The 9,020-nt window shown below is 48.8% G+C and overlaps 1 protein-coding gene across 8 annotated transcripts in view; it reads left to right on the top strand.

Annotated features, from left to right (window-relative positions):
* LOC116850871 overlaps window positions 1–9,020 on the top strand; it is a 488,766-nt gene that overhangs the window by 178,117 nt on the left and 301,629 nt on the right. The window contains exon 1 of one of the 8 annotated variants that reach the window (XM_032829663.1): window positions 1,708–1,826. The exons of the other annotated variants lie outside the window; for them this stretch is intronic. The gene's annotated coding sequence lies outside the window, so the exon portion shown is untranslated. Of the gene's footprint in view, window positions 1–1,707; window positions 1,827–9,020 lie in introns of those variants that run through there. 8 annotated transcript variants of the gene reach the window in all.

Genomic DNA, 9,020 nt, shown 5'->3' with positions numbered 1-9,020 from the left:
CCCACCCTTGCATCACGGTAGCGATAGCTCCCCGCGACGTCTTCGTCAACGACACACATCTCCGAAATATTCATTACGCTCCTGTTGCGCATCCACGCAATTTCTCCGGGCAAGAGAAGTTATTCAAAGCGGTCAAGATGAATGTGTTTCGCCCCGCGTACAGCCAGATTTAAATGACGTAAGAGAGAAAGAGCGGCGAAAGGGTAGGTCGAAGGACGCGCGAAGAGGGAGAACGAGAAAGAGAAGAGGAGAAGGGGAAGGGACCAGCGTGCAGAGCACGCGCGCGGCAAAGCGCGTGTGCGCGAACGGTGGGACGCCTGCTCTTTCTCCTCCAACGGAGGGTGAAAGACGCGGGGGATGCTCGACATCACAGGTGGCGGGCGTCCCTATGTCGAGAGCGCCGCGACGTAGCACGCAGCACGAGCGCCCGAATACGCGGTCGCGAACTAAAATCCATCACGCTAGTTCGCTTTTTCCACGCGCGTATGTATTCAGTGTCGCGTGCGGTTGCACACTACAACCCCGACGATTGTATCGCGTGCACGTCGATTAAACTCGATTCCCCTCGCCGCGCCGGATGCGAGCGCTTGGGAAACAGGTCAGGAAACGAGCGAGACCGCGCGGAAGTGGGGAAAAACGAGACTGACAGGGAAACGGAGACGTTTCCAAGGCAGGAAGAGTCGAGGCCGGGCCAAAGTGGAAAAAGGACGATACAAAGCGGGCAAGCGCGACTCTCGCTCTCTCTCTCTCACACGACCACGAAACAGACGAATAATAGCCGTGGGGGCTCATCGACGCTGTCTGGTTCAGATGTAACATATTTACACTCGGCTCGCGCATTGAGCGCGCGATCCGCGTGTCATCCGTCAAACGCATTGATTATTGTTGCGACGCGGTTCGTCGCGTAGCGAGAGCGGCCTCACCTGTCGCGTACTGGTCGAGCGCGAATATAATATACCGTTAACGACGGGGCAACATTAATGACCCTGCTTGTACATGCGGCGCGCGACTCGCTTTGTGCCCAGCCGCTCTGCACTTTGTGCGCCGCGCCACGCTACTTTATGCGCGCCGGTGCGCCGACGCTTTCTGTCTGTAGCTCAGTCGCTCTCGCTCGCTCTTCTTCAGCGCTTCGTCGACTGGCCGCGCAACGGCGCTGACGGTGTCCACGAGAACGTCGTGCTCGCTCCGTCGTCGTCGGTGGTGGCGAATCGTGCGGCGGAAGAGGGTCCTCGCGCGGTGCCGGTTGTCGCCGACGTGTTCGTCGCCGTCGATCGTCGTCGTCGTCGTCGTCGTTGTCGTCGTCATCGTCGTCGTCGTGTCCGACGTCGACCCCGCGCACGTGCGGTGTCTCCGTGCGGTGAAAGCTGGCTCTCTCGGTGTCGTGGGTCCGAGTCGCGCGAAAACCGAGAGCGATGGAGATTTGCGCGTCGCGTCGCGGTGGTTGTTACACCGTCGTCTCTGATAACCGAACGCGACGTCATAACGAGGGGCGATCGCGCGCCGCCAGAGTGTGAGGGAAAGGAGCAGTCGGTCGCGGGGGATCGCGTTCACGATCGATCGGTCGATCGGATAGATCCGTCGGCCGGTGCCGAGGAGAGCAGTGTCTCGAGACGCGCAGCTGTGCTCTCTCGCGATTGTGCTGTGCCGAAGCTTGTGCCGAAGCGCGAGGAGAAGGAGGAGGAAGAGGAGGAGGAGGAGGAGGAGGAGGAGGAGGAGAAGGTGGTGGTGAAAGTGGAGGAGGAACACCGCCGCGAAGAAGGAAGATGATGTGAGAGGTCTCGCGCCTCCGGAAACTTGGCGGGACGCGGCAGCATCGAGTCGAAAAAGTAAAGCAACCCTTTTATGATACTTGTCGGAAAAGCGAGGGAGGAGACAGTCAGCATGCGCGACGCGCGTACACCCGTCTATTTTCACTTCCGCTCGGCCTCGACTTTTTCCACTGCCGCGCTCTGTCCCGTCCTCTTCTACTTACGCAACGTTTCCTCTCTCTCTCTCTCTCTCTCTCTCTCCCTTTCTCTCTGCTTTTGTATTTTTCCTTTTTCTCCCTTTCTCTCTGCTTTTGTATTTTTCGATTTTGTGACCCCATCTCTTTTATAGCGTTTTCTTCTTTTTTCTTCGACTGTGTTCTTTCACGAGTGTATTGCGTGGAGTAAAACGGTCCGCGCAAAACACGCGTTACGAAACGAGCATTCGACGTTACGGACGACGGTGAGTCACGGTCGTGCGGACTTTTCCGCGGTCGCGTAATACATCTCGGAGTGTACATTAGCGACGTTCACGTTGATTCGGACGATTGCGCGTTCGCGATATACGTTCGGCAGCAGCCACATTTAGCGCATCGAACGCGCGTTTGAGGAAACACACCGCGGGATATATAAGCGATCACTCTCGTTGGCATTGAGAGTGTACTTCGGACGGGCCGCGTTTAGCGCGTAAACGTGAATCTAAGGCACGGGGAAGGTGGCCGCAAGACGACGTGTCGACGACACATTCGACGTGTGCGTTTTATCGCAGATAAATCTGTCATAATCGTATTGACAAACTGCCGCACGCTGTCGCGCTCGCTGGAAAACGGCTATACAAATAAAACCGTGTTTTACGGTGGACATGAAGTCTCTCCACTTCGCCGGGAAGGCGAGTCTGCGAAGAGCTGTGCGAAAGTAAACCACTCCCGTGATACTTTTCGCGCGAAGGAAAGCGACGCCAGTGGAGAGAAACGTGGCTGGTCGTACGCGCGTGTACTCGTCTTCTGCCCTCGTACCGTCCCATTTTCTCTACGTTCCGTATGAAGATACGAATGTGTCCACTCTGATCCGAAAGTTTTCCCCCGTGAATACGCGCGATACTTATCGCAGACGCGTCGTCGTTCCCGAGTCTCTAGAGGGTGTGCCCTCGAGAATATCGAGCTTTTACTAATAAAGGTGTCGACACTGCGAAGAGAATCGCCAGGAAAATATCGATCAGGCGGAGGGATATTTAAATTCAACGAGGTACTCGTACGAAATCAAACACCGTGAGCACATCTCTCACGATATCGCTCAGCACTTGGTAATATCGATGCTCTGCAATACGCATCATTGTTTATCGTTGAAATTGATCCAGGAAGCTCAGAATATTTTATGCCATGGAGTGAATCGCACACAGTGAAGGTCGAGTGTGCTAATGAGACTAATGCTGCAATTCTAAGCAGAATCGTAAGTCTCGTAACTTGTTCTCGTAAAATTCGTCAGAACTTGTGAGTAAATTTACAAGTTTATGCAATATTATATGTCGTACAATTACTCGTAAATATCTACGATTTCATGTAATTTACGATATTTACAAGTGATTGTACGACATATGATATTGCATAGACTTGTAAATCTACTCATAAGTTTTGACGAATTTTACGAGAACAAGTTATGAGACTTACGATTCTGCTTAGAACTGTAGCATAAGCGTGTAAAAATTTACGCGGCATATTTTGGGATCGTCAACGCCCTTTCTATGCCCTACGTTTCGCCACGATAATCGGACCGGCACGATTACAGTAGATCGTGAATTATCCAGTTGTCCGCCGTTCGCGCGTACGTGTCGCGCCATTATCGTTCCTTTTGTCGGCGTGCGAGATATATGACGATTTGGCGACGTGCCGATGGCACGTGTACCGATCTTTATTTTGTTTCGATTGGACACTGATCGTCGGTGCTCGCGGAGTGCCGGCCGCAGGTGATCCAAGCGGGAATAAAACACTTCTTCATCCGCGTCTTCCGTATCGATCGGATACAAAGCCAAGATCACTATTATTTTCTTTTCTTGCGCGACACTTGCACTCTTTTGGCGTGTTGAACGACCGAATTGAACTCGGAGAACATTTTCGAACGATTCGCAAGCCGAATTCGCAACGCACATCCGGCGCTCGTTAATCAATTACGTAATACGCTTATGGCGGACGTTGCAACTGTATGCGAGGTGTGTTGGTGGATTTCCTGTAGAATTTGCGATTTTACCATAATCCACGGTGGCGCGTCGAAAGCTTCGACACGCACACATGCACACAACCGCTTTTACGACCGGAGCGAATCGCTGTGGGTGTCTCGCGAGTGTAGAGGAGACCGTGGCTGTATAAACATACAGTCGATAAAAGCGGCGCGTATTGTACATTAGCCGACGTATTTCCGGTCGCGGTCAAAAGTGCGAGCGCCGCGCGGTGTACGGGCGATTGGAGAATTTCGCAATTGTTTTTTGATCCTGCCCGTTTGCACGTGACTGTTTTTAATCGCAGGTTCTTCCGTTTAGCTGTTCCAAGTCGGGTCTTTATTTTAACAGAAGGCTTAATTAAACAGAAACCCGATGTCGAAAGCGGCGTGTTGTCAGTCGACTGTGTTTTCTTCCGTCTAATTTCCATTAGCGACGAATCGAGAGGAACCGCCATGTAGATTCTGTTGAGATAAGAAATTTCACCGAATCAAATTCATTTGAACCGAAGAGTGAATTCCGCGGGCGGAAAATCACGCGACGAATACGCCGGATGCGCGCGGTGTGGGAGACGACTCGGCGTCGATACACCGAGCAAAAAGAGCGTTCGAGTTAATGAGACTTTGCTTGAACGAAGAAAATTCGTTTAGTCGATTGAGCGAATTATATGAATTGTTATGATGAATTGTATATCAATTGATTCAATGTTTGTGTCCGTAATTGGAGCAACGCAACTTATTGCCGCGTGTAATTTGCTCGATAGATACGAGCAACATTTTCTCGAAGACGGCGGGTGACCGTCGATTTCTTCGATCCAACTGCTTCCTTTCCTCGGCGTACAATCGCGACATTTCTTTGCACCGTGAGGGCGCCATGTGAACGGAAGGCGATTTGCAATTACACGCGACAAAAGCAGCCGACGAGCTGAGATGAGTCGCGTGCGCGCTCGCGCCCGGCAGACGCGTTTCCTTTTGGTAATTAGGTCAATCTGTACCTAATGAGACGTTACTCGCGCGTTCCCGTACGATCGTTCGCGACGTTCCGCCTCGTTTAAGACGGCGAGATCCCCCGTTTCTAAGGGTTTTAATTAAACCTCTTAGATATCTGCGTCGCGCGCTCCCATGCGACCGGAGGGGAACACGCGTGTATTCGCGCGCTTTAACATTCGGTGCACAAAACATCTGCTGTCTCACGGACAACGAGCACAATATCCGTCCGAATTTTTGCGATGCCGCGATTAATCTCAATTAATTTACATTCTATTATTCTCCATCATTTATTTTCGCAACTTGCTTGCATCAGAAGCGAATACCCATATTTACCCGTTTATTTCACTCGATTATTTTCACGGGAGCGGCTAATCGCGATTTCTTACTCAAAATAGATCGAATAAAGTACAATCAGGCGTCTTTCATCCGTTTGATTAAATTTAACGTCGATTTAAAGGAAAAAGTACAATAATATGAGGACACTTTTCAAATTTCTTCATGATGCGCATGATGCACTCAATGTTAAGAAAATACGAAAGAATCTCTCTCTCTCTCTCTCTCTTATAATTTTCGAGTGATTAGAAAATCGCCAACAAGTCACCGACACTTTCGGACTCATTCGTCACGGAGATGATTTCCCCCCGAGAGGGACTCGCTATAAGTGCGGTGATCTCCCGATAACAAGCGGGCTGCTAGAAATAAATCACGATTAACCACGCGAGCGCGTTACGTTACGTTGCCGTGAAGCCGTGCGCGCGTTTGACGAGAGTCCTCAAAATACTGTGCTCCGTTTTAACTCTGCGGTAAAACGCGACGTTGACGAGTGCCCGTTGCGAAACTGGTCTCTTTCTCCCTTCCTCCCTCTCCCTATCTTTCTCTCTCATTTTCTCTCTCTGTCTGTCTCTTTCTCCCTTTCGTTCTCTATCGTTCTCCGCGATGCGCGCGACCGTATAAATAGAATAACTTACATTGTATCCCGCGCAGCCATGGTCGACCGAGATCAGCGACCAAGTGCGACGTGTTCACGTTTTGCACGTCGTAACGTCCGAAGATTCGTTTGCATTCGCCGCATTCTTACCTCGCGCCGGCATTTGCTTCCTCTCTCTCCTTCTCTCTCTCTTTCTCTTTTTCTTGGCGAGGATCGTTATTATACACTGCGCCACGTGGAGTTCGAAAATGATTGTCGGTGCGGCGGCGTGCACACGGCGGGAATTTAGCGAATTTGCGCGCCGATCTCGGAGCGTCCTCGTAATTGCGATCGACGATCGATACTTTTCACCGTTCGCGGCTGATGTGGTAAGGTCAATATTTTGCGAATAAACCAAGGGGTAGCCGTTAAATATATATATATATATATTTTTATTCGTTTGCATTTGCTGCATTCTTACCTCGCGCCGGCATTTGCTTTCCCTCTCTCCTCTCTCTTTCTCTTTTTCTTGGCGAGGATCGCTATTATACCCTGCGCCACGTGCATATATATATATATATATATATATATACACACATATATACATATATATATATACATACATACATGCATACATATACATACATACATACATACATACATATATATATATATATATATATATATATATATATATATATATATATATATATATATATATATATGCCGTTCTCTATACGACTCGAAGACGAAAGCAGCAACGGCATAGAGTTGCGCGTGAGTTGCGTATAACGCGTCTGCTCCTTCTGTTTCCAAGTCCCAGAATAATATGTGCTCTCGTTCCAAGAGGCTGATACGATTCAATTAAGCATAGGCAGACTACTTGGGGGGCTGACATTTTACGTTACTAATTATTACTTGCACCGACGGTGCGTGTCGACGGGAGACACTCGTACTTGTTTTGGCACCCGACACGATTGTGTCCTGGCCGCCGCTTTCGTAACAATGCGAAATCATCTAGTGCAATCTGCCGGGCGGCGAGTTAATGATCGTTTCGTTCACCGCGTATACGCGATTAGCTTCTTCTTCTTATATATTGACAGGACGAGAATTTCAACTCCTCAGCCCAATCCAAACTATCGCAATTAGCGATAGATAAAACCCGCGAGCGAGTGCGAGCAACTGTGTCCCGTTTGATTTTTCTTCGCGATCGACGTCTCGACGGCGAGAATACAAAATAGACGCGAACCTTCATATCTTTATATTTCCCGTCGCGATAAATATTTCGGTGCACTTCTCTCATTTCTTTTTTCCCCTCTTCAACTTGGCATGTACGAGTGGAAACGGCTACAACAGCTGCAGGATAAATCGTTCGTGCGCGAGCAGCTAGCGACCATTTTCCCGAATAACCGAACACGGAGGGGTCGAGATCACGGTCGCACCTTATCAAAAGTGTCCTACCGTTTCCGTGGTAACCGGGGCGGTAGAGTCTGCGATATTTCCGACCTATCTTCCGCCACCCCTTCGGGGCTGATTCTTTTTATCGGTAAACCGGAGCAACGGTGCGAGCTCCCGTAATAATTCTAAATGCCGCAATTATTCTCGCGCGTTTCGCAACAGGCACTCGCTCCATCTTCCTTTCTTCTCGTCTTCTTCCTGTAACGTGTCGACGAGCACGAGGAATATATCATGGAACATTTAATATTGGAACGTTTAATCTCCGCACAATATGATATCGCGATAATCGGGCATCGCGAACGATGAGGATTTTTACGTCGCTCGCGAAGCGTTAGAACGCGCGCCTCATGGGAGATGAGTGTTATAATGAGAAGACGTCGCGTCGCAGCTTCTCTCTCAGTCATTCTCGTCACGTTCTTTTCTATTTGCCGAAGCGTTCTTACACGTGTTCCTACTTCCACATCGGAGACAGATATATCGTCCGTGCGCTATTAAAAGAAATATCATTAAATCATCTCTCCCACCAGTCCGAGGGGGGGCAAGTTAAACAGAAGGAAAACGCGGCTCGCTCTCTCGATGCTTACTCTTCCGTTACACCGGCTCTTACTCGCGATTCATTTCCGGTTGCATGGACGGTAGCTTCCGTTTATTGCGGCTTTTCCACTCGCTCACGACGCAGTCTCCTCCGCTTTTCTTTCCAACGTTCTTTCCCGCGAACACATCTCCGCGTTCCTTTGGTTTATTTCAATACACCGCCGCGGGAGGAAATCGATGGAACTCGTTACGAACTTGCTGCACCGTAGAAAAGCCGGAGACTAGGTGCTGACTTCGATAACAAAAAAGGAACGGGGCGGAAAAAAGAGAGGGAAGAAGGAGAGAGAAGGGGAGAGGGGAAAGGAAAGAAAAGAGTCGGATAAACGATTTCTGCCGCACGCGAGACCCGGATCGTGAAATTGCCTTGCAAGCTCGATGGAGTAAACTTTTTTCCGGGGAGAGAAATTCTCGTGTCGGTTCGAGACCGTTTGCACGTACGAGCGGAACCGCGGACATCCCGATAATTTTTCCAGTCTCGTTAGCGACGTCTAATTTCAATTTACCGGATCGGACCGCGCTTCCTCTCGACCGGCCGAAGAATCCGATGGTGAAATCGAGGTCGTTCGCGAAATGTAAGTTTTGCCGAAAATTTCGGGAACTGCGCTGCATCTTCGCGCGTAGTAACTTCCAAGTCGAAGTTTCAACTTCACATTAACTCTATAAATTTTCCTTCAGACTTTTGCACAACACTATATAAACTATATTCTACTCTGATGCAAGAAATGGTGAAATTCTTTCCACGTTGAATTACTCTTAAAAATAAACTCTCTTCTCTCCGTTAATTATTTAATATTCCAGAATCATTTAATATTCGATTGTCTCAATATTCTACTTGCATTAATTTTGATTAGTAATAAAAGAATTCATGGGGTAAATGTAATAAATGTAGAATAAGTGAAACAAGATCTTGTATTTTCATAATCTTTATTTTTTCTTGGCGTTGAAAATGTGTACATGTGAAATATACAGGGTGTTCAAAAAGTCCCGGACCGGTGAAATATCTCGAAAACTAAGCATTTTAGAAAAAAATGTTTCAGATAAAAGTTGTGGCGTTTAAAAAGATGTATTTACTGATCACATCAGTTTGACCTTGGGTTGCGTAGCGAAGGTCAGGT

The sequence above is a fragment of the Odontomachus brunneus genome, unplaced genomic scaffold (genome assembly GCF_010583005.1).
Source record: "Odontomachus brunneus isolate Ranch 3 - 2012 unplaced genomic scaffold, Obru_v1 Obru_scaffold_158, whole genome shotgun sequence".
In the NCBI taxonomy this organism is placed as follows: domain Eukaryota; kingdom Metazoa; phylum Arthropoda; class Insecta; order Hymenoptera; family Formicidae; genus Odontomachus; species Odontomachus brunneus.
The sequence above is the reverse complement of the archived record's forward strand: the minus strand, read 5'-3'. Positions and strand labels throughout refer to the sequence as shown.